The sequence below is a fragment of the Pan paniscus genome, chromosome 11, assembly GCF_029289425.2.
Source record: "Pan paniscus chromosome 11, NHGRI_mPanPan1-v2.0_pri, whole genome shotgun sequence".
NCBI classification, from domain to species: Eukaryota; Metazoa; Chordata; class Mammalia; order Primates; family Hominidae; genus Pan; species Pan paniscus.
This window is the reverse complement of record NC_073260.2, coordinates 24,107,380-24,133,354: the sequence shown is the minus strand read 5'-3', so window position 1 is coordinate 24,133,354 and position 25,975 is coordinate 24,107,380.

The window sequence follows — 25,975 nt, the reverse complement described above, 5'->3', positions numbered from 1 at the left end:
TCGTGGGACATCAATTATATAAGCCACAGCATTTCAGACTGAGGGACAAAAGTAGATTATTTGTGGTGGGGACAGAGACAGTCATTTTAAGCAATATCTTAAATGAAAAGCCAGTCTTCGTGGCTGAGCTTTGGGGAGACTAACCTCAGAGCCATATGGCTGTTGGGAATGGGGAGGCTAATTTCATCTGTAAAATGATAGGCCTGGATGAGATAATAATCACTTTTGTCTCTCCCAGCCCTGAATACTCTGTGGCTTCTCCAAGAAACTCTAATGAGGGGAATGTAGAATCCCAGAACACCCATGGCCTTAGGAGAGCCTTGAGAGATCTATGCACTGCCCTCAGGGTACTGCTGAGGGTTTTTTGACTTTTTCTGTAGCTGTGTACATCCAGTTTCTCTCTCTGTGTGAGTTCAGAGCCCCTCCTCTACTCACTCATGCTCACCTATGCGCACCTCTGTGTACACACATGTTACCTACACAACAGAGCTGTGGTCCCTGAGGGAGGAAGATTTTCAGTTAAGCTCTAGTTTCCGAAGCTATCTCTGTCACTGCTGTCACTGGTGTGCTTCTAAAGCAGAACTCTAACTTCCATCTGTAAAATTTTCTATAGCATCCATTGCTGTTGGGTTGAAGTCGAAATCCTTGTCACTGCACCCAAGTCCCTTCAGGCAGAGGGCAGCCAACATCTTCAGGACCATCCCTAGCACCCATTTCCTCAGAATTTCTTCTCCAGCTGAAAGAAATGATTCTTTCCTTCTTCCTTCCTTCCTTCCTCCCTCCCTCCTTTCCTCCCTCCCTTCCTTCCTTTTTCCCTCCCTTCCCCTCCTCTTTTCTGCCCTTCCTCCCCACTCATCTCCCCTCCCCTCTCCTCCTCTCCCCTCCTCTCCCCTCCTCTCCCCTCCTCTCCTCTCCCCTCCCCTCCTCTCCCCTCCTCTCCCCTCCTCTCCCCTCCTCTCCCCTCCTCTCCCCTCCCCTCCTCTCCCTTTGTTTCCCCTCCCCTCCCCTTCCATCCCCTCCCTTCCCCTCCCCTTCCTTCTCTCCTTCTCTCCTCTCCTTTCCTTCCTTTCCTTACCTTCTTTCTTTTCTCTTCTTCCATCCCTCCTTTCTTTTCTTTTTTTTCTTTGTTTCTTCCTTCCTACCTACCTTCCTTTCCTCCCTTTTTCTTCACATAGATCATGTCTTCTCTCATCTGGAGCCTTTGCAAATATTGCTTGTTTTATGCTTTCACAAGAACATGAGTGATTTTTAAATATGTAAATCTGACCACAACTCTCTCCTGCTAAACCCTGAATGGCTCCACATCATAGTTAGAATAAAATTCAAACATCTCACCCTCCCTATGTGGCCTTATAGGAGCTGGCCTTGCCTTCCTTCTTCACACAGTTTTATGTCCTCTTTGGCCTCCCTGTAACAGCCATAGTCACCTTCTTTTTGTGCCAAGAACCTGCTACACCTGCTCTGAAAGTCAGAATTTCATGCTAGCACTTCTCTTTGTCTGCAGGTTATTGGTTCCCATCACTGCCTGGCTGGTTTCTTTTCCTCTCTGGTTTCAACTGAAACGGAACTTCCTTAGAGAGGACTTTTTTGTCCACAGAATCTCAAGCAGCTTATTTCCCCTGAAGTCTGCTTTATTTCCTTCATGGCACAAATAACTTGTTGATATTTTGTTAATAATTTATTTTTGGTCAGCTGGCTGAAGAGTTGACACTATAAGATCAAAAATCTTGTCTATCTCATTCAAGACTCTATCCCCAGTGTCTCAAACAGTTGTTCCTAGAACATACTAGGTACTTAGGACTTGTTTGTTGAATGAATTAATGAATGAATTAATGAACAAATGCTTGAACATCTATTACTCAGCTTTTCCTTTCTTTCACATGAATAACTTCTATGTATCTTTTAGCTGCTTATTTAAACATCACTTCCTCCTGGAAGCCTTTCCGGACCCTGGAGGATGAGCTAGATGATCCTCACCTGTGTTCCCTTAGCAGCCAAATAGATGACGGGATTGGGGAGATTAATTGCACCTGTAAAATGATAGGCCTGGATGAGATAACAATCACTCTTATCTCTCCCAGCCCTGAACACTCTGCGGCTTCTCTGAGAAACCCTATCGAAGGGGATGTGGAATCCCAGAGCTACTCTTGCTATCAACTCGCCGCATGACCTTGGGAAAATCATTGCACCTCGTTCAGCAGTGATTTACTGAGCCATTGAAGGCCTCACTTTCCAGATCCAGGTAAGATTGATGATGCTGAAGTCATATTTCCTCTCAACTTCTCGTTTTCCCCTTGACGATATTCTTTTCAGGAGCAAAAACTGTAACCTGTGCATTGTTACATTCCTGGTGCTTAGCTCAGTTGTGAGCATTTGAGTGATTTTAGAAACTCAGAATAAATTATTTATTCTCTTGCTAAAAATATGACGTGCTTTCTAGGAAGTCACTGTACTGGCCTCTATGTTAAATTCTCTCGAGGAGGAGAATGGAGAATGGAGAACACTTAGTAGTAATCAAATGCCTACTAAGTGTTAGTGTTTTACACAAATGTTTTTCTTGTATTCTCACAAAAGGCCTTAATAGGAGTAAACGCTGACTCCATTTTATAAACGTAGGAATTGAGGCTCAGAGGATAATTATCTGGTCGAGCTAGAAAATAGGAGTAGTGTCCTAACTCTACAATTTCTGCTCTTTCCACTAAACCACGGCTGTACTCCCAATGGTAGGGAATGAACAACAGGGCTCTCCTAATAATTTTATTAGCCATTCTCAAATTAATAGCTCCTCTGCTGGCCCCTCAGAAAGGGGGCTTCATTTAGAAGTCTAGCCTCACAAGTAAGAACAACTCTGGTTCCAGGTACCCATTGGGAAGTGGCTGATTGAAGCCAGTGTCACTCCTTGTCAGACCCCAATTGGCCTGCCCCTTCCAGTAGGTCACTCAACGTCTGACCCCAGCAGTGTTTTCTAGCAACTCTATTCTGCCCATAGATAAGGGAAATAAATGGAGAGGCATTCATAGCTGGCTGGTGATGATTTGTTTGTTGAAAGAAAGGGTATTGGATGCAATTCTGAGTGTACTGGTGCCAGGTTCTTTCCTCTTTGGCATTTAGGTAACTGCCAGGGCTTGTGTCTGATCTTCATATTCTCCAGTCTAGGCAGGAACCAGCTTGGTCAGGTAGTTCCCTCTGCTGCTTGACACCCTGCTTGACCTCTGCTGATTCATCTACCACCCTCTCTTAGCATCCTCATAAGTTACTAATGGATTTCAGGGGGAAGAACAGCTGCCAGAAATATGTGGGCAAATGAAAGTCCTACATTTTAAAGACAAGTTAAAGCTGAACTGTTCCGGATAAACCAGCAGCTTTGTCTTCCTGTCAGTCCTCTCTAAATACTCAGTGTGAAAACTGCTGCCTTAGTGAGCTTTCTCTCCTTAGGAGCTTTCTCTCCTTCCACAGAGTCTCGCCCTTGGATAGTTACACGTAGTCGTCCTTTCTTTTTCATTGTTGATGGGGACAGATGTCAGAGAACCGGGGTACAAGTCAAGACACCCGACTGGAGTACCTACTCTTGTTACCAACTCGTGGCATAACCTTGGGAAAGTCATTTCATCTCTTTCAACATTGATTTACTGAGCCATTGAGTGGTTCAAATATGTAGTGGTACGCATTGTAATCTTAAGACCTTTCTGACTCTCTCTCTCTTTTTCTTTTTTCCTTGGGAAGGTTCTTGCTCTGTCACCCAGGCTGGAGTGCAGAGGCATGACCATGGCTCACTGCAACCTTCACCTTTCCTGCTCTTGAACTCCTGGGCTCAAGCAATCCTTCCACCTTGAGCTCCCAAAGTGCTGAGATTACAGGTGTGAGCCACTGTGCCCAGCTGACTTTTTAATTTTGCTATTTTAAAGCTATATGAAAAGACAGAGAAAAGTGCCCACAGTATATTAAGTAGGAAAAGCAAGTTGCAGTATAGTCATTAGAATATCATACATTTGTTCAAATGCATATGTTTTCATATCATGTATTGTTTTCATAATTTAAAATAACTACCAATACATCATAAGCAATCTTTAGTAAGTTTATCATTTGATTGCTCAATTTATTCCAAAGCCTGTATGACTGTCTATTTAATATTAGATGTTTGAGACACAGAAAACACAAAAAAACTCATTGTCCTAGAGGAGCCTAAAGTTTATAGAATTTATGAGGACTTATGTTTCATTTCTAAAATATTTTGGGAAGTTTTTCTGTTGAGGTTGGGCTGCCTCTGTGTCTGATAACTAGAAAGAACACCAACAGCTCCTTTTCTACAAGAGGTGTATTGTTCCCATTCTCTTCAGTGCCACATCCTTGCTTTAGTGCTTCCACTGACCTTGTGCTTCCTGAACTCCTACGTAACCTTACTTTGTGTCAGTAATGTAGTACTTGACAATACAGCATTTTCTCTCCTTAGCCCACCTCCTCACCATCAGCTCACCTCCTCACCATCCTTTCTTTCCCTAGCCCACCCCAATCAGGTTCTGTCTGCTCCATTCCACTGAAAATTTTCTTGTTAAGGTTACAATGTTGAAGATGTTTTGCTAAAAAAAACCAAAAGGCCAAAATCCATGCTTGCAACAATTCCAAGAAATTGGTGAATTGCTGAGGATGCTGCCTTTCATTCTCTGGTCCCTGCTTACACCTGCAGTCTCACCTCCACTTTGCAGCTTTATTGTGTCTTTCTCACCACCAAACCTTCATTCATGCTGCTCTCTCCCTGCCTGGAATGCCCAGCCTCTTCATCTCCAATTAGAAAATTCTCACTCACTTTTGCAGTAAATGCCTTTCTGTTTTATTTCTCCCAAGCCTTTTTTTTTTTCCAGTTTAGGTATCATCTATTTCTTCTTTCCAGAGGACCCTAATTTCTCTTTGGGGAATTTTATCTCCCCTATTGTTGGCAGGGATACCCTGCTGATCTTTAATCTAACTCATTTGGTACAGTCGTAGAATGGGCATTGACCCATGCTAGGCCAACTGGGCTTTTTCCCAGGAGAATGCATAAAATGTATGGATTCATTCATTTCAGCAGGCCATCTGGGTCCAGATATCAGGCCATTTTTTCCTCCAACACCGTCTAGTGTTACCTCTTTTCTATTTCAAGTCTCTTTTTTCGACATTGTCTCGTGGCCCTCAGAGCTGACCCTCCGAGCTTGTTCATAAGCTCCCAACACATGGCTTTTTTTCAAGTTATCCAAAGTTGGTTTCTGCTCCTTGCAATTGAACAACAATAACAACAACAAGAACAAGAAAAGACTGATACATTCTTCTAGACTCAGATAAGGGAATACTTTCTCTGCAACTTTTTCAGGCTTCCTCTTTTGTCCCTTCATTGGCCTCTAGTTGCTCTAATAGATTCCTCCACTGTGGCATTATAACTGACCTCTTCTCTCCTAATTATAGTCTCCTTTTGGGGGTTAGAGATCATGTCTCATTCCAAGTTTTGTTCCTAGAGCCTAAGACATCTTTATCTTGCTGGGGCCCGGATCACATTCATTCAGGAGTGAATGAAGAACCTGAACTTTTGTACCTATGGGGTTAGTATATTCTTTCTTGTTGACAGAGATAGCAACCTAATAGGATAGTTTTCTCTTTTTAGGAGCTAAAATTTTATTTCTGTGTAATTATTCTTGTAAGAGATTTGACAAGACCTCACTAAAGGTATGAATGTCCTGTTCCAGCAGGTTCTAGTCAGGAACATGGAAAGCAAATCAGAAATTTCAAATAGAGGGGATTTAGTATAGGGAATAGACTGCATGTATTTTAGAAAGTTGATGTAGCAAACGGGATGTTGAGGTAATCCAGACATCAGTAACTGCAGGAAGTGGCTGCTTCTGTCAGACAGGGAGAAAAAGGAGAGAAAGGTGGTGTTATGAGAACTTACACAAGTGCAAAGGAGAAACCCTGCATGGCTGAGCCTCATACTTCTGGAAGGTTCCTGTGTCTTGTGACTGGTGCTTCAGCCTCTGAGTGGGGGCACCCTGTGGCCAGGCTTAGACATCTTAAAGAGTGCTCAACAACTGGAACTCAGGCCTCAGGGAGGGCACATGCTTGCCAGTGCTAAGAATTCTGAGATGGGAACTGAAAACTTGAGTTCAGACTTGGTGGGCCGCTCGTGTTGGTCTCTAATGAGGAATCCTGTGGCAGGTGCTGGGAGTGCGTAAGGAAGCTAAAGAACGGAACCATAGCTTTCTTTTCCTCTGGAAGCATATAACAGGGTCTGAAATAGGAAGAGAGTCCTCTTCATCCTGCCAGCTTCTAGTCTCCTGTCAATGTCCCCTGTTGCAGGGCTCGAATGGGAAGTGGGCTGGCAAGGAGTCTGGGAAGTGTAGTTTTCAGAATCTCAGCTTCGGTGTCACTGAGCGTGGATGGGGGTGGGAAACTTTGAGGCTGAGAGACACTGGGTAAATAACAGACATATGCTCTTCCAGGAAAAAAAAAAAAAAAGTAGACTTGGCCTCCAAGGCCATGTGATGAAATACAGTCTCCTTGTTTTGTAACCTGTTTCCAACATGATTCCCAATAACTCTCGAGTAAGAAATTACAGCTTGGGATAGGACTTCTGTGGAAAAACCCTGGTGCCAGTGTAAAAAGTGCCTCCAAAGTCAAAGCATTCCTGTTAGTCCCGACACATGGAGCCCATGATTTATTGTAATTTTTACTTAATTCTGCCTCCTTCTGTAGGCCCTGGTTCCAAGAACGTCTTTTGGGCCTGATGCCTCCATGGCTCAGATACTTGGGAACAGCAATTTGCCATAATGTCTGCTGCTCCTCAGGCCTCCCTGCCAACCCCCTGGCTGTGTGCAGCCAGCCACACCCTATTCCTCCAGATTGCATTGCTCCATGTGTTTTTTCTTCCTTGGAAACAGAATGCCATGTCTTAACCTATCCCATCACCAGACTCTATTTCTTTTTTTCTTCATTTTTCACTACTTTTTGCTTATCCCTTAATTCTGATGCTTGGCCTATGTCCCTGGATTTTTTTTTTTTTAATAACGATAATGCTCTTTTCCTAGAATCTTACTATATAAAGAGCATCTTGTAATAACAGTGACAGTGAAATTTTTTGGCTCCACGAAGCTTTAGATTACTCAAGAGCTTTTAAAAATCTACAACTTCACTGATTCAATATTGGGGGGAAACAGGTCATTTGGATTCAATTAATGATATTTAAATCCTGAATCTAATTTAATTAGACCACCTTTATCTACTTAATTCCTCTAAGCCTTAGTTTCCTCTACTTTAATAGAGGGCTAAGACCTACCTCTGAAGATTGCTAGGAGGATTAACATAAGCTCTGTGCTACATCTGGCACATAGTAGGACAGAATAATCTTAGTTCTCTTTCTTCAAGTGAGAGTGGGTGTGGTGCTCTTATGCATATGGAGAAAGGAGGCCATATAAATCTGTCCTGAGCTGTATAATGGATTTCACAATAAGAACAATGAGAAATATCTGAGCAATGCTATTTGGAGGATAATTTTTTTTCCTCTGTTCCTATAGAAAAATGGGAGTGATATTATCATCAGATGAATTTCAATTATGGACTGACTTCCCCAATGTAACTTTACCCCTGTACTTATCTATTATTTTTGTATGTGTGAGAGAGAAAATTCGGAACAAAAGCACCAGACTGGGACAATACGGGGGTGTTCCTAGGGAGAGAATGGTGGATTGTAAGACTTGAAAGTTAGTCTTGTGTCAGACTATGCAGATTCCTGAATGCCTGGCTAAGTAGTTTCCATTTTATTTCTTAGGCAATAGAAAGTTGAAACCAAAAAGGGTAAAATAAATAAATAAATAAATAAATAAATAAAGAACCTTGTAAAATGAATTTGACATTTTATATATAATAGCTCTTACTTGAGGAATGACAGGTAACAAGATTCAGAAAAATGTAAGATCCAAGGAGATTCATCTTTGGTGAGTCTTTTTTTTTTCTTTAAAGGAAAGACATACTTAAAGTAAGTGCTAGTAGATGAGGTGTTCCTTTCATTTTATTTTCCATTTTTTCATTCACATAAATCATGACTTGTCATTGTTTGCTTCAAACACAGGAGAGATTTTACCTGTGGGTTTATTCTGTTAGAATTTGTCTATTTGTTGTAGAGCAGGATCATTGCTGCATTTGCTAACATTCTGGGTGAGGAGAAAGATGCATAAAGAGATCAGGGTAACCAACATGGTAAGCCTAATGACAACCACAGGCAGGTATGAGTCCCTCAAGGGGGGAATTTAGGGCTTCAGGAGAAGCTTTCTGAAAACACGCACACAACAACAGAAAAAGATGAGCGAGCCAAGTCTTAGGGAATGAGGAGTCATCATCCATGTGGAGGAAGAACAGAGGGCACCACAATCCACATGGAGGAACAATCTGAGCAAGTGCACAGAGATAAGACACACCACACTACCTGAGGACACTACAAGCAATTTGTGATTCTGGAGGGTAGCAAAGCAGAGAGAGTGAGGAGAGAGGAGCTGAGGAGTAAGGCAGGACCAGGAGGAAGAAGTTCTTGTGTGCTCAGCCAAGAAGGTTACACTTTATCCTGCCAGTGATGTGGAGATGTTAAAGGTCTCTGAGCAGGTGAGTGACACTGTAGAATTTGTTTTATTCTGTTCTGGTGGCTGCATAAAAGAAGGAAAAAGATGATAGGAGAGAGACCAGATTGGAGGCATTGACAATAACCTATGTAGGCATGGGAGGCAAGGACTACTGGGGGCCACCATGGAGTATGAAACTAGGGTCTGTGGGAGTTGATGACTGAGTGAAACAGGGAGGTAAGACATACTGAATGACGGTGAGTCTGGCCATGATGACTGGTGAACGAGGTTACCAACACCAAAACAAGGAACACAAAAGGAGGTTCCATTTGGGGAGAAAGACAATATGTTAGGCTTAGGAAAGGATGGGTTTGAGGTGCCTTGAGAATGTAGAAAACTATACTCCCAAATCAACAGGAAGTAATTGGTAGACTTTGGGTAACTCATTTTATCCTCTGAGCCTCAATGGACTCATCCTTTTAGAAGGACACAATAATATCTAGTTTCCAGGGAAAGATCAATTTGCCCAGTGAACTCAAAGGGTTGCTTTTATCAAACTCTTTTCATTAGCACCATCTTTACATTAATTTATAAGGAAGAAACAAACAAACTTCTCTTTCTAAAATTGACCACTTCTCCCTTCTGAGCCAAGGATGCTCTGTTAGTCATCTTAAGCTTCAGAAGTTTTCCTACCCTTTAGGACTGGCCTTTGAGCTTTATATGTGTCCATGTGTAATATTCTTTCTGTTTAGTCTTCATATCAAGGTGACAGGTTACAGCATGAAGGTCCTGGGGTGGATATATCCTTTTTGAGAATACATATCAACAAATTCAAAAGTCTGGAGAAGTAAAGGTGATTCAGAAAGAATTTTGAAATTTGTGAAAGTTTTCCAAATAATCTTCATATTTATTTATCCCATATCATATTTCCAAAAGTTGTAAAATGAATTTTACTGTTAAATATTTTGTCCTTCTTTTCCAAAATAATGATAAATAGCTTTCTCATCTCTGTAAAAGCCATCTGTTTTGGACTCAAAGCTTCCTTGGACTCAAAGTTTCCTTTTTATTTATTTTTTCAGTGGCAGGACATGAAGGGGACAGAGCGAAAACCCTCAGCCCACATTTACTACTAGTAAGCCATGAAATAAACAAGTCCTGACCATCCTTACCACATGTTTTCTTGGAACAAAAGGGATGTGGGTATGACAGATCCAACTTTTGCTATGAACTGTGAACTAGCATATTTTTAACTTGGCTTCTGAGGTTGGCGAAGGAAACTTTCTTGTCCTTTGCTAATAAAATGCAGATGGTTCTTCTTCCAAAGTTCCTAAATCCCCAAAGTCTGAATCTCATCTTCTTCAAGGATAAGAATAGATTTGTAATTCAGTAAGCCTCAATGGGCATCATCACCATTCTTCCTTCCAGATAGCTTTTTAAAGTGCTTGACATATAATAAGTATTCACTAAATATGTATTGAATGAGTATATAAGAAGACATTGCCAGGCGCGGTGGGTCACGCCTGTAATCTCAGCACTTTGGGAGGCCTAGGTGGATGGATCATGAGGTCAGGAGCTCAAGACCACCCTGGCCAACACAGTGAAACCCCATTTCTACTAAAAATACAAAAAATTAGCTGGGCGTGGTGGCAGGCGACTGTAATCCCAACTACTCAGGAGGCTGTGGCAGGAGAATCACTTGAACCTGAAGCAGGGCGGAGGTTGCAGTGAGCGGAGATCACGCTACAGCACTCCAGCCTGGGCGACAGTGTGAGACTCGGTCTCAACAAAAAGCAAAACAAACAAACAAAAAAAACCACATTATCAGTAAGCTTAGAGTCTGAGCTCTTAGTGTAAATCTGGCATTGCAGGCCATTATCAAGAATGGGAGAAATTACTGGGCACCATATTAGAAGAAAGACCTTGAAGTCAGTTAGGTCAGGATTAGGATCCTGGTTCCACCTGTCCTAGGCACATGCAGGGAGGAGTTGGGTCAAAAAACATAGCTGCTCTGAGACTCCATATGGTGTAGTGGTTAAACATCAGGGCTTTTAATTTGAATACTGGTTCTGTCATTAATTGTCTAGAGGACCTTGGGCCATTTACTCAAACGTCTTTGTTTTTTGACCTTTAAGTGGAGAGAATAATTGTACCTATTGTTATAAGTTTGCTGTGAGTATTTATGAGTTAATATACACAAAGCACTTCAGTAGAGCATGGGACACAGTAAGGACTTTGTATGAGTTAACTATTATTCTGTTATTTTTATTCTACTACCTCGTGCTACTACAGAGTGCTACTCTGTGAGAATGTACACTTCTTTTCCTATGGACAGGTTCCATAGTTTTCAACATCATGATAGTGGTATTGAGGCAGTCATTTAACCTCAGCCACTTCGGGTTTTAGTTTTCAGACATGCCAATGAGACAATGCTTCCTATCCCTGCTGGATAGATAAAGCATAGGCTTTTTGTGAGGCGCAAATAAGATTGCAAATGTGAAAACACTTAGCTGACTCTCAAATGCTCTATAAATGTGAGTTTATTAGTTGGAACTCTTTCTACTACAAGTGGCAAAAATTCAACTCAAATCAGCTTATGCCAAAAAAATAATTTATTGGTTCTTGCAGCTGGATTCTAGGGTAGCTCAAAGACTTGAAGGAAGAACTTTAAGAACTAGGACATTGGGAACCCAAATTGATGGCCATTGTAACTGGAATACAGTTTATACCTATCTGTTATCTCTGATGGCTGCATTCTCCTCTACACAGCCCTCTTTGCATGTAATGAGGAAGATAGCACCAGAAACCTCGCTTCATATTACTCATATATATATATATGATTAATTTAATATCCTTTCTAACCTTGGATTGATTGTTGGGTACATATTAAATGGAAAGGATTGTGGCCCAACTTTTTTAGCCCTTGGTCACAACTCTTTCCATTTAATATGCAAAGAGGAATATATTACCAGAAGAAGAAATAAAGAGGAAAAAAGGTACTGGGAAGATTTTTTAAAAAAATTACTCTCATAGATTATCACTACTAACATTGGTTTCTTTAACTTCTGTAGAGATGACTACAATGAACCTCTCTGTGTAACTGAAAGACTAGATTAAATATACTCCAAACCCTTGAGTGTTTTCAAATTTGTGGCCGAGACAGGTTATCAAAATATTGATCCCATTAGAAGTTGTCTTTGTAAAAGAGGAATCCTACCCACAGAGTGGTCTTAACCTTTGAACTATTGACCTTTTGGGCTGGAAAGTTCTTTGTTGTGGAGGACTGTCCTGCACATCCTAGGATATTTACAGCATTCCTGGCCTGAAGATGCCAGTAGTAACTTCTCCCTCTCTATGATAACCCAAAATGTTTTTAAACATTGACAGTATCCCCTAAGGGACACGCCTTCCCACCCCTGCCTTTGAGAATAATTGTACTAGTGGAACACAGCTAAGCAGTAATTCATACTTCTCTATTCTCCACTCTTATTCCAAAATGATGGGTGTAATGCTGGCCAGCTAGACTGGTTTTATAACTTTTTAACCTTCCTTTGTTCCCTCTCTACACATTTCATTACACTGAACCACCCCACCAATGGACATTTGAAAGGTCATATTGTTGAAAAAGACTGCAGGGCACATGACTCAGGATATTTTGGGTACTAGTCCTTCTTCTGCCACTGACTTGGGGTGTGTAGCTGGGCATCTCTTTCCTCTCTGGGCCTTGGATTTCCATATTGGCAAAAACTGAAAGATGTCCTGTAATTTTTCGTGTTACTCTAGCATTTTATGATACAATTGGATGAGATATGAACTATGAAATGGGAAATCACCCTACATATTTCATTAGTTGAATAGTTTGTGATTAAGAGTCTAAGTTTCCCACAAGCATCTCTTTTGTTTCTTGGAAGTTAAGATCGCACCTGGTTGCTTGGGATGTACAGGGAGTCTGGGCAAAAGCAAGGATAGGTGTATTAGTCTCTTATCATGCTGCTAATAAAGACATACTTAAGACTGGGTAATTTATAAAGGAAAGGAGATTTAATTGACTCACAGTTCAGCATGGCTGGGAGGCCTCAGGAAACTTATAATCATGGCTGAAGGGGAAGCAAACACATCCTTCTTCACATGGTGGCAGGAAGAGAAGTGAGTGAGTAAAAGGGAGAAAAGCCCCTTATAACCCCATCAGACCTTGTGAGAACTCATTATCATGAGAATGTCATGGAGGGTAACCACCTCCATGATAAAATTACCTTCTATTGCTTCCTTCCATGACATGTGGAGATTATGGAAACTACAATTCAAGATGAGATTTGGGTGGGGACACAGCCAAACAATATCAATGTGCTTATAGCAGGGTCTTTGCTACTACTTGATGTTTTGTCTCTGAAGATTCCATCTGTGGCTAGAAAAAACAGTATGAAGTGGAAAACCATTCACTGATACTGAAGCATAATGTATGAGGGGCTGGAGTAGTAAGAAATACAGTAGAGGACTGTGCAGGGCCTTGGATGCCAGGGTAATGGACACAACACTGATACCCAAAGAGGGGGGGTATGGTAGAATGCATAATGGAACAAATATCCATGTAACTGGGTGAATTATTTCTCATCTTTATGTTTTTTTTTTCTTTTTTTTTTTTTATTATACTTTAAGTTTTAGGGTACATGTGCACATTGTGCAGGTTAGTTACATATGTATACATGTGCCATGCTGGTGCGCTGCACCCACTAACTCGTCATCTAGCATTAGGTATATCTCCCAATGCTATCCCTCCCCCCTCCCCCCTCCCCACCACAGTCCCCAGAGTATGATATTCCCCTTCCTGTGTCCATGTGATCTCATTGTTCAGTTCCCACCTATGAGTGAGAATATGCGGTGTTTGGTTTTTTGTTCTTGCGATAGTTTACTGAGAATGATGGTTTCCAATTTCATCCATGTCCCTACAAAGGATATGAACTCATCATTTTTTATGGCTGCATAGTATTCCATGGTGTATATGTGCCACATTTTCTTAATCCAGTCTATCATTGTTGGACATTTGGGTTGGTTCCAAGTCTTTGCTATTGTGAATAATGCCGCAATAAACATACGTGTGCATGTGTCTTTATAGCAGCATGATTTATAGTCATTTGGGTATATACCCAGTAATGGGATGGCTGGGTCAAATGGTATTTCTAGTTCTAGATCCCTGAGGAATTGCCACACTGACTTCCACAATGGTTGAACTAGTTTACAGTCCCACCAACAGTGTAAAAGTGTTCCTATTTCTCCACATCCTCTCCAGCACCTGTTGTTTCCTGACTTTTGAATGATTGCCATTCTAACTGGTGTGAGATGATATCTCATAGTGGTTTTCATTTGCATTTCTCTGATGGCCAGTGATGATGAGCATTTTTTCATGTGTTTTTTGGCTGCATAAATGTCTTCTTTTGAGAAGTGCCTGTTCATGTCCTTCGCCCACTTTTTGATGGGGTTGTTTGTTTTTTTCTTGTAAATTTGTTTGAGTTCACTGTAGATTCTGGATATTAGCCCTTTGTCAGATGAGTAGGTTGCGAAAATTTTCTCCCATGTTGTAGGTTGCCTATTCACTCTGATGGTAGTTTCTTTTGCTGTGCAGAAGCTCTTTAGTTTAATTAGATCCCATTTGTCAATTTTGGCTTTTGTTGCCATTGCTTTTGGTGTTTTGGACATGAAGTCCTTGCCCACGCCTATGTCCTGAATGGTAATGCCTAGGTTTTCTTCTAGGGTTTTTATGTTTTTAGGTCTAACGTTTAAATCTTTAATCCATCTTGAATTGATTTTTGTATAAGGTGTAAGGAAGGGATCCAGTTTCAGCTTTCTACATATGGCTAGCCAGTTTTCCCAGCACCATTTATTAAATAGGGAATCCTTTCCCCATTGCTTGTTTTTCTCAGGTTTGTCAAAGATCAGATAGTTGTAGGTAAGCGGCGTTATTTCTGAGGGCTCTGTTCTGTTCCATTGATCTATATTTCTGTTTTGGTACCAGTACCATGCTGTTTTGGTTACTGTAGCCTTGTAGTATAGTTTGAAGTCAGGTAGTGTGATGCCTCCAGCTTTGTTCTTTTGGCTTAGGATTGACTTGGCGATGCGGGCTCTCTTTTGGTTCCATATGAACTTTAAAGTAGTTTTTTCCAATTCTGTGAAGAAAGTCATTGGTAGCTTGATGGGGATGGCATTGAATCTGTAAATTACCTTGGGCAGTATGGCCATTTTCACGATATTGATTCTTCCTACCCATGAGCAAGGAATGTTCTTCCATTTGTTTGTATCCTCTTTTATTTCCTTGAGCAGTGGTTTGTAGTTCTCCTTGAAGAGGTCCTTCACATCCCTTGTAAGTTGGATTCCTAGGTATTTTATTCTCTTTGAAGCAATTGTGAATGGGAGTTCACTCATGATTTGGCTCTCTGTTTGTCTGTTGTTGGTGTATAAGAATGCTTGTGATTTTTGTACATTGATTTTGTATCCTGAGACTTTGCTGAAGTTGCTTATCAGCTTAAGGAGATTTTGGGCTGAGACGATGGGGTTTTCTAGATAAACAATCATGTCGTCTGCAAACAGGGACAATTTGACTTCCTCTTTTCCTAATTGAATACCCTTTATTTCCTTCTCCTGCCTGATTGCCCTGGCCAGAACTTCCAACACTATGTTGAATAGGAGCGGTGAGAGAGGGCATCCCTGTCTTGTGCCAGTTATCAAAGGGAATGCTTCCAGTTTTTGCCCATTCAGTATGATATTGGCTGTGGGTTTGTCATAGATAGCTCTTATTATTTTGAAATATGTCCCATCAATACCTAATTTATTGAGAGTTTTTAGCATGAAGGGTTGTTGAATTTTGTCAAAGGCTTTTTCTGCATCTATTGAGATAATCATGTGGTTTTTGTCTTTGGCTCTGTTTATATGCTGGATTACATTTATTGATTTGCGTATGTTGAACCAGCCTTGCATCCCAGGGATGAAGCCCACTTGATCATGGTGGATAAGCTTTTTGATGTGCTGCTGGATTCGGTTTGCCAGTATTTTATTGAGGATTTTTGCATCAATGTTCATCAAGGATATTGGTCTAAAATTCTCTTTTTTGGTTGTGTCTCTGCCAGGCTTTGGTATCAGAATGATGCTGGCCTCATAAAATGAGTTAGGGAGGATTCCCTCTTTTTCTATTGATTGGAATAGTTTCAGAAGGAATGGTACCAGTTCCTCCTTGTACCTCTGGTAGAATTCGGCTGTGATTCCATCTGGTCCTGGACTCTTTTTGGTTGGTAAACTATTGATTATTGCCACAATTTCAGCTCCTGTTATTGGTCTATTCAGAGATTCAATTTCTTCCTGGTTTAGTCTTGGGAGAGTGTATGTGTCGAGGAATGTATCCATTTCTTGTAGATTTTCTAGTTTATTTGCGTAGAGGTGTTTGTAGTATTCTCTGATGGTAGTTTGTATTTCTGTGGGATCGGTGGCGATATCCCCTTTATCATTTTTTATTGCGTCTATTTGATTCTTCTCTCTTTTTTTCTTTATTAGTCTTGCTAGCGGTCTATCAATTTTGTTGATCCTTTCAAAAAACCAGCTCCTGGATTCATTAATTTTTTGAAGGGTTTTTTGTGTCTCTATTTCCTTCAGTTCTGCTCTGATTTTAGTTATTTCTTGCCTTCTGCTAGCTTTTGAATGTGTTTGCTCTTGCTTTTCTAGTTCTTTTAATTGTGATGTTAGGGTGTCAATTTTGGATCTTTCCTGCTTTCTCTTGTGGGCATTTAGTGCTATAAATTTCCCTCTGCACACTGCTTTGAATGTGTCCCAGAGATTCTGGTATGTTGTGTCTTTGTTCTCGTTGGTTTCAAAGAACATCTTTATTTCTGCCTTCATTTCGTTATGTACCCAGCAGTCATTCAGGAGCAGGTTGTTCAGTTTCCATGTAGTTGAGCGGCTTTGAGTGAGATTCTTAATCCTGAGTTCTAGTTTGATTGCACTGTGGTCTGATAGATAGTTTGTTATAATTTCTGTTCTTTTACATTTGCTGAGGAGAGCTTTACTTCCAACTATGTGGTCAATTTTGGAATAGGTGTGGTGTGGTGCTGAAAAAAATGTATATTCTGTTGATTTGGGGTGGAGAGTTCTGTAGATGTCTATTAGGTCCGCTTGGTGCAGAGCTGAGTTCAATTCCCGGGTATCCTTGTTGACTTTCTGTCTCGTTGATCTGTCTAATGTTGACAGTGGGGTGTTAAAGTCTCCCATTATTAATGTGTGGGAGTCTAAGTCTCTTTGTAGGTCACTCAGGACTTGCTTTATGAATCTGGGTGCTCCTGTATTAGGTGCATAAATATTTAGGATAGTTAGCTCCTCTTGTTGAATTGATCCCTTTACCATTATGTAATGGCCTTCTTTGTCTCTTTTGATCTTTGTTGGTTTAAAGTCTGTTTTATCAGAGACTAGGATTGCAACCCCTGCCTTTTTTTGTTTTCCATTTGCTTGGTAGATCTTCCTCCATCCTTTTATTTTGAGCCTATGTGTGTCTCTGCACGTGAGATGGGTTTCCTGAATACAGCACACTGATGGGTCTTGACTCTTTATCCAATTTGCCAGTCTGTGTCTTTTAATTGGAGAATTTAGTCCATTTACATTTAAAGTTAATATTGTTATGTGTGAATTTGATCCTGTCATTATGATGTTAGCTGGTGATTTTGCTCATTAGTTGATGCAGTTTCTTCCTAGTCTTGATGGTCTTTACATTTTGGCATGATTTTGCAGCGGCTGGTACCGGTTGTTCCTTTCCATGTTTAGCGCTTCCTTCAGGAGCTCTTTTAGGGCAGGCCTGGTGGTGACAAAATCGGTCAGCATTTGCTTGTCTGTAAAGTATTTTATTTCTCCTTCACTTATGAAGCTTAGTTTGGCTGGATATGAAATTCTGGGTTGAAAATTCTTTTCTTTAAGAATGTTGAATATTGGCCCCCACTCTCTTCTGGCTTGTAGGGTTTCTGCTGAGAGATCCACTGTTAGTCTGATGGGCTTCCCTTTGAGGGTAACCCGACCTTTCTGTCTGGCTGCCCTTAACATTTTTTCCTTCATTTCAACTTTGGTGAATCTGACAATTATGTGTCTTGGAGTTGCTCTTCTCGAGGAGTATCTTTGTGGCGTTCTCTGTATTTCCTGAATCTGAACGTTGGCCTGCCTTGCTAGATTGGGGAAGTTCTCCTGGATAATATCCTGCAGAGTGTTTTCCAACTTGATTTCATTCTCCGCATCACTTTCAGGTACACCAATCAGACGTAGATTTGGTCTTTTCACATAGTCCCATATTTCTTGGAGGCTTTGCTCATTTCTTTTTATTCTTTTTTCTCTAGACTTCCCTTCTCGCTTCATTTCATTCATTTCATCTTCCATTGCTGATACCCTTTCTTCCAGTTGATCGCATCGGCTCCTGAGGCTTCTGCATTCTTCACATAGTTCTCGAGCCTTGGTTTTCAGCTCCATCAGCTCCTTTAAGCACTTCTCTGTATTGGTTATTCTAGTTATACATTCTTCTAAATTTTTTTCAAAGTTTTCAACTTCTTTGCCTTTGGTTTGAATGTCCTCCCGTAGCTCAGAGTAATTTGATCGTCTGAAGCCTTCTTCTCTCAGCTCGTCAAAATCATTCTCCATCCAGCTTTGTTCCGTTGCTGGTGAGGAACTGCGTTCCTTTGGAGGAGGAGAGGCGCTCTGCATTTTAGAGTTTCCCGTTTTTCTGTTCTGTTTTTTCCCCATCTTTGTGGTTTTATCTACTTTTGGTCTTTGATGATGGTGATGTACAGATGGGTTTTCGGTGTGGATGTCCTTTCTGTTTGTTAGTTTTCCTTCTAACAGACAGGACCCTCAGCTGCAGGTCTGTTGGAATACCCTGCCGTGTGAGGTGTCAGTGTGCCCCTGCTGGGGGGTGCCTCCCAGTTAGGCTGCTCGGGGGTCAGGGGTCAGGGACCCACTTGAGGAGGCAGTCTGCCCGTTCTCAGATCTCCAGCTGCGTGCTGGGAGAACCACTGCTCTCTTCAAAGCTGTCAGACAGGGACATTTAAGTCTGCAGAGGTTACTGCTGTCTTTTTGTTTGTCTGTGCCCTGCCCCCAGAGGTGGAGCCTACAGAGGCAGGCAGGCCTCCTTGAGCTGTGGTGGGCTCCACCCAGTTCGAGCTTCCCGGCTGCTTTGTTTACCTAATCAAGCCTGGGCAATGGCGGGCGCCCCTCCCCCAGCCTCGCTGCCGCCTTGCAGTTTGATCTCAGACTGCTGTGCTAGCAATCAGCGAGATTCCGTGGGCGTGGGACCCTCCGAGCCAGGTGTGGGATATAGTCTCGTGGTGCGCCGTTTTTTAAGCCGGTCTGAAACGCGCAATATTCGGGTGGGAGTGACCCGATTTTCCAGGTGGGTCCGTCACCCCTTTCTTTGACTCGGAAAGGGAACTCCCTGACCCCTTGCGCTTCCCAGGTGAGGCAATGCCTCGCCCTGCTTCGGCTCGCGCACGGTGCGCGCACCCACTGGCCTGCACCCACTGTCTGGCACTCCCTAGTGAGATGAACCCAGTACCTCAGATGGAAATGCAGAAATCACCGTCTTCTGCGTCGCTCACGCTGGGAGCTGTAGACCGGAGCTGTTCCTATTCCACCATCTTGGCTCCTCCCCCATCTTTATGTTTAAAGTTCAGAAAGATGGTAGAGTAGAATTAGCCAGATGCATTTTGGAGTAGATAATAGTTTGCTGCCTCTTTATTTTTTCCATCAAAATTAAATGGCTTCCAATATTCACATAATTGAGAAAACTGAGGCTCAAAAAGGAGGAGTTTACAACTCCACAGTGATCACATTGTGAGTTAGTGGCAGAGTGGAGACAGCCAGCCAGGCCTCAGAACACCCTCCTCTTGCCTTATATAATTCAATAAAAGGAGACACATTGATGCTGGTTTTTCCATCTTGCTTTCCTATACCTCCCCATTCTTGGGAGGGTTTTTCACTAAGATTTCAGTATTATTGTTGCCGTTTACTCCTAGCTAGAGGCATCAGAACTAATAAGGTCTAGAACAGAGTTCATGGAGCAAATGTCTCCTCTCTACTTGGCTGAAAAAAAAACAAAAGGAAAGGAATGAAGATGTCAGTTGTGTTTTCAGAATGAGCTTTCCAGCAGATGGAGATGGGAACCTATATATATTTTTCTAACACTATCTTCTAGTTTCTAGTTCCTGTATTAGTTTCCAGTGCCCACCATAACAAATTACTACAAATTTCATGGCTTAAAACAAGAGAAATTTATTATCTCAGGTCCTGGAGGCCAGAAGTGTGAAATTACTGTTCCTTGTCTCTCCCAGCTTCCAGTGGTTCCCAGGTGTTCCTTGGCTTTGGCCAGATCATTCCAATCTATACCTCTATGGTCATCCTTCCTCCTTTTTTTCTCTGTGTGCGTTTTATAAAGACACTTGTCACTGTATTAAGCGTCCAGTCAGATAATCTAGAATGATCTCTTAATCTTGACAGCTTCAATTTAATTACATCTGCAAAGAACCTTCCCCAAATAAGGTAACAATCACAGATTTTGAGTATTAGGACATAGATATATGCTTCTGGACACCACCATTTAATCCACTACACACAGGAACTGTATGTACAGTGTCTCATCAGCTCCTCACAAGTCTGTGAGTTGTGGATATATTGGATATATATAAGCATTGGCTTTTGTTGTTAAATTCATTTTAGGATGAAGACATGCAGAATAGAAGGGTTTTTTTTTTTTTTTTTTTTTTTTTTTTTTGAGACAGAGTTTTCCTCTGTCACCCAGGCTGGAGTGTAATGGCTTGATCTCAGCTCACTGCAACCTCCACCTCCCTGGATCAAGTGATTCTCCTGACTCAGCTTCCCAAGTAGCTGAAATTACAAGTGCCCACCACCCCACCCAGCTAATTTTTGTATTTTTAGTAGAGATGACATTTCACATTGTTGACCAGGCTGGTCTCCAACTCTTGGCCTCCTAGGAGGCCCTATCTTTAGAGGACATATATACAGATACACTATGTTGAATAGGGAATTCCCATTAGGGTATTGAGTTTGACCCAATTATTATTCTCTTAACGGCTTAAAGGAAACTTGACTCAACTCTGACCCCGTCTCTATTTAGCTGTGAATAATTTTTAATGAGTCTGTTTGCCTCTTGCTCCTCAGATTTTCCAAGTGTGAAATGAGCAATCTGAACTATGAGCTCTCACTTAGTTTATGAGTCAAATCTTCCATCAAAATCAGTCCTGAAGACCAGGGTTTTGAAGGAATAATGCCATCTTTACAAGTGTAACTTTTGCTGAAAATATTCAAACTCTTCCCACTACGACTCAACTAGTGATACAAAATCCAATTGCTAGGAAGCTTTAGGATTCACCCTGGTGAGGACCATCTACCCTGAAATACTCTTTTCTCCTAGGCTATACCTCTTATTTCACCTTCAAAACCCATCTTAAGTATTCCTCCTTCCCTGATCTTCCTAGGCAAAATTCACTAATCTTACCATCCCCTTTCCTCTCCCCTCAATACTTTATGTTGTGCATGCTTGAATAGTGACACTTATCTTTATATATAATTATTCCTTTATCTTATCTCACTCTTCTAAAGTGTGAGTAAATGCATGAGGTACTCTTAATATCCTTTGAGAAGATGTCAAGATGAGGAACCTACACTCTCACTTTTCTTCTTGATAGTTGATTGGAAGAGTGCCAGAGCTGTTAGAGGAAGAAAGTCTGAGTTAGTGAAATACAGAAGACATTTTTTAAAAGAAGTCTAGTGCTGTTTTTCCTTTGTGAAAGAAATTGCTTCTTTGTTTTTTTCCTCTTGTCTTTGCTTTCCCTTATCCTTTTCTTTCTGTTTTTACCATTTATTTTCATCCTCTATCAAACATGCACGCTGAGCTCTAACTAATTTGCAGTTACTCCTACGCCTAAAGATAAAGAGATAAATAAGCCACTGTCCTGCCATCGAATAGCTCATAGTCTCATGGCCAAGATAGTTGAGGAAATAATTACAGCACATCATACTATATCATATCATTTCATATATGACATATATACTAGTTAACATGGGGCAATCATTGTATTACATATTTTTACATATAATTTTAATCTATAATATGTACCATATTATACACTACAAGGAGGATGTGCCAATGCTTTAGCAGTCCTCCTCCTGGCTTTAGGAGAAGCCATATAGAAAATGTGTTAGAAAATGAATGTCTTCATCAGACAAAAAAAAGGAAATTTAGAATGGAGCACACTCAAAATCTCAGAGACTGTGAACTTGAAAAGCAAACCCAGGCAGATATATGATAATCAAATAAAATTTTCTATGTCCACTTTTTTCATGGAAGAGCTATTTTTAAGGCTTACTTGGGGGTTCCAGTTCCCACGGTAGATGTTGTACCTCCACTAGCTCTGCAAGACAGTGGGCTGTGCCAACATCATCATCTGCCTACCATTCAGATCTCCATCCAAAGCAGACGGCAGGATACTAGCAAGCTGAGACTGAGCATATCACCCTTCTCCCTGAACACTCAGCCTAGTTTGCATTAGTCCCCTTCTCCGCTACTTCAGACTCCACAGAAACCATGTGTCTTTCCATTGCAAAGTTAATTTGCAAAGCACTCAATAAACTTCTAATTTTATTTTATTTTCCTGGGATCTGATGTTGCAAAAAAAAGAAAATTATAAAATGGGGGCAATTACTGATTGGGCTGTTATTGATTACTGTGTTATTTTAATACCGCCAATAGCCATTAATTATCAGGTCATAAAGGTACAAAGCATAAGCTGATTTATCATAATATCCCTGTATCTTTGACTGTGCTTGGCATAAATTAGGTAACCAGTAAATGAGAATTAAATTCAGTTGAGCAAGTTTGAAGGATTAAATGAAGCAGGCATTATTCATTTTCTTTATATATCAGAAATGGATCAGAATTTAACCAAGAAGGGAGCTGACATTCCCCTTGTGGTGTGCTAGTTAGTCCAGGAGCTATTGCTTATGGTACGAAACACACATACTCTCCTGTTGGGGTGTTTCTGTGGCTGACTTGATGGAGGTCTGCGTGCATGACCTTTCTCTTTTCAGCCCTCCTCTCCTGCATTGCATCTTACTTCATGCTACTGACTATAAAATCTTTCTGAAATGCAGATTAGATCACCTGTCCAAGATTCTGTTTATTTTCATATCATTTGTGATGGTTAATACTGAGTGTCAACTTGATTGGATTGAAGGATGTAAAGTATTGTTGCTGGGGGGTGTCTGTGAGGGTGTTGACAAAGGAGATTAACATTTGAGTCAGTAGGGTGGGAAAGGCAGACCCACCCTTAATCTGGGTGGGTACCATCTAATCGGCTGCCAGTGTGACTAGAATATAAAGCAGGCAGAAAAATGTGAAAAGACTGGCCTGGCCTAGCCTCCCAGCCTACATCTTTCTCCCATGCTGTATGCTTCCTGTCCTCAAACACTGGACTTCACGTTCTTCAGCTTTGGGGCTTGGACTGGCTTCCTTGCTCCTCAGCTTGCAGACAGACGGCCTATTGTGGGACCTTGTGATCGTGTGAGTTAATGCTACTTAATAAACTCCCATATACATAGGATATATATATATATAATAGAATATATATATCCTATTATATATAGATATATATATAAAATGGGATATATGTATATAGGATATATGTGTATATCCTATTAGTTTATAGGATATACACATATATCCTATATACATATATCCCATTTTATATAGATATCTCTATATAAAATGGGATATATGTATATAGGATATATGTATATATATGTGTATATATATGTGTGTATATATATATATCCTATATATATGTGTGTGTATATATATATCCTATATATATACATATATATATCCTATTAGTCTGTCCCTCTAGACGACCCTGACTAATACACGATTTAAGAAAATTGTAGTGAGAACACTTAACATGAGATCTATCCTTATACGAAATCTTTAAGTGCACAGTACAGTATTGTTAATTATAGGCATAATGTTTACAGCAGATATCTAGAACATTTGTCTTACATAACTGAAACCCTATACTCACTGAACACAACTCATTTCTCCTCTCTGGCCCCTCACAGCCACCATTTGGTTGTCTGTTTCTATGAGTTTTACTATTTTAGATCTCTCACAGAAGTAGAATCATGTAGTATTTGTCCATTTGTGACTGGATTATTTTACTTAGCTTCAGTGACTGGATTATTTTACTTGGCTTTACAGAGTTTATTCATGTTATTGTATATGGCAGGATTTATTTCTTTTTTTAAGGCTGAATAATATTCCTGTGTGTGTGTGTGTGTGTGTGTGTGTATATGCAAATATACGTATTTTTAAGGCTGAATATTTCATTGTGTATGTGAACACACACACACATACACATATATAGACATTTAGGCTATTTCTTGGCTACTGAATAATGGCTTGAATAACATATATTAGCTTGAATAAATGCTGCAATAGATATGGAAGTGTATATATTTCTTTCAGATCTTAATTTTAATTCTTTTGGATATATACCTAGAAGTGAGATGGCTAGGCCACATAGTAATTCCATGTTTAATTTTTTGAGGGAACTTCACACTATTTTCCACAGCAACTGCACCATTTTTACATTCCCAACAGTGTACAAGGGTTCCAATTTCTCTACATTCTTGCCAACATTTATCTTTTTTTCTGATAATAGACATTCTAATAGTTGATATTTTATTGTACTTTTGATTGCATTCTCTGATGATTAATGATAGTGAGCATGTTTTCATATACCTATTGGCCATTTGTATGTCATCTTTGGAGAAATGTCTACTCAAGTCCTTTGCCCATTTTTAAATCGTTATTTATTTATTTATTTTGCTATTGAGTTGTTTGAGTTTCTTACATATCTTAGATATAAATACCTTGTCAGAGCTTCGGTTTGCAAATATTTTCTCCCATTCTGTATGTTGCCTTTTTACTCTGTTGATTGTTTCTTTCGCTGTGCAGAAGATTTTAGTTCAGTCTCATTTGTTTGATTTTGCTTTTGTTGCTTGTGCTTTTGATGTCATGTCCAAAAAATTATTGCCAAGTCCAAGGTCATGAAGCTTTTCCCCTTCATGTTTTCTTTTAGGCATTTTATGGCTCCAGGTCTTAGGTTTCAATCTTTAATGCATGTTTAGTTGATTTTATGGTCTCACTTCTGCCTGGGCCTAAGCCCCACCCCACAGACATAAGCACACTCTACACCTGCATGGCTGGGCAGCCCTCAAATATGCCTTGGGTTTTCTCGATCCTTCATGGCTGCACATGTACCGTGTTCCAGGAAGATACCTGTTCACCATTTCTCCATTTGTTTGACTTTTTTTTTTTTTAAAGCCCATCTCAGACCTGACTACCTCATGGAGGCTTTCCCTGAAAGCCCATGGCTTGATTAGGGAATCACTCTTCCTTTTTCCATAGCCTGTGTTTTCTCTATTGGTCATGTGTGTGCTGTTTTCTTCAATTCAACTCTGAGTTCCATGAGGATAAAGATAATGTCCTTGTTCTTGGTAACATTCTCATTCCTAATCATAGGACCTAGCATCTACTAGTTGCTCAATTCATAGGAAGGAAGGAAGAAGGAAGGAAGGAAAGAAGAAAGGAGAAAGGAAGAAGGAAGGAAGGAAAGAAGAAAGGAGAAAGGAGGAAAGGAAGGAAGAGAGAACATAGAGGGACAGTTATCACCAAATGGCAGCAGAAGACCATTTGGTGATATGACCATCCTAGAGGAAAAAAAGTGGGCACAGGGATTGCTACACTCTGAATGTTTGTGTCCCCCTAAAATTGATATGTTGAAAGCTAATCCCCAGTGTGATGGTAGTTGGAAGTGGGGCTTCTGGGAGGCGATTAGATCATTAAGGTGGAGCCCTCATAAATGAGATTAATGTCCTTTTTCATGGTGATATGGTTAAGTTCAGCAAGAATTATTTTATGTATAAGCTCTTCAGAAAGAATTTGCAACAGCTGCCCACTATCTGGCTTTGGAGGATCAAGGATGTGTGGCTACTCAGCTACTCCATAAACATTCTAGGGAGCTAAAGAGGAATTTGCTGTTCACCCTGGAAGCCAGTGGGTTGCTTTTGTTTGTTGTGTCTCTGCTGCCATGACTCCCAGATGACACCCCATCTACATAAATGTTGCAGCAAACAGAGATGGAGCCACCAGGTGGATTTTTTCAACCCCAAGAACCTCAGCAAACCAGCAGCTGACAATGACTGAGAGTGGGCCCCAAACACAGGGGAAGGAATGTGGATCTGTCTCGATCTGCCTCATGTGAGGGGAAATGATAAAGAAGGAGTCATAACAGACTGGCAGCAACTCAAGTATTTGGCACTAA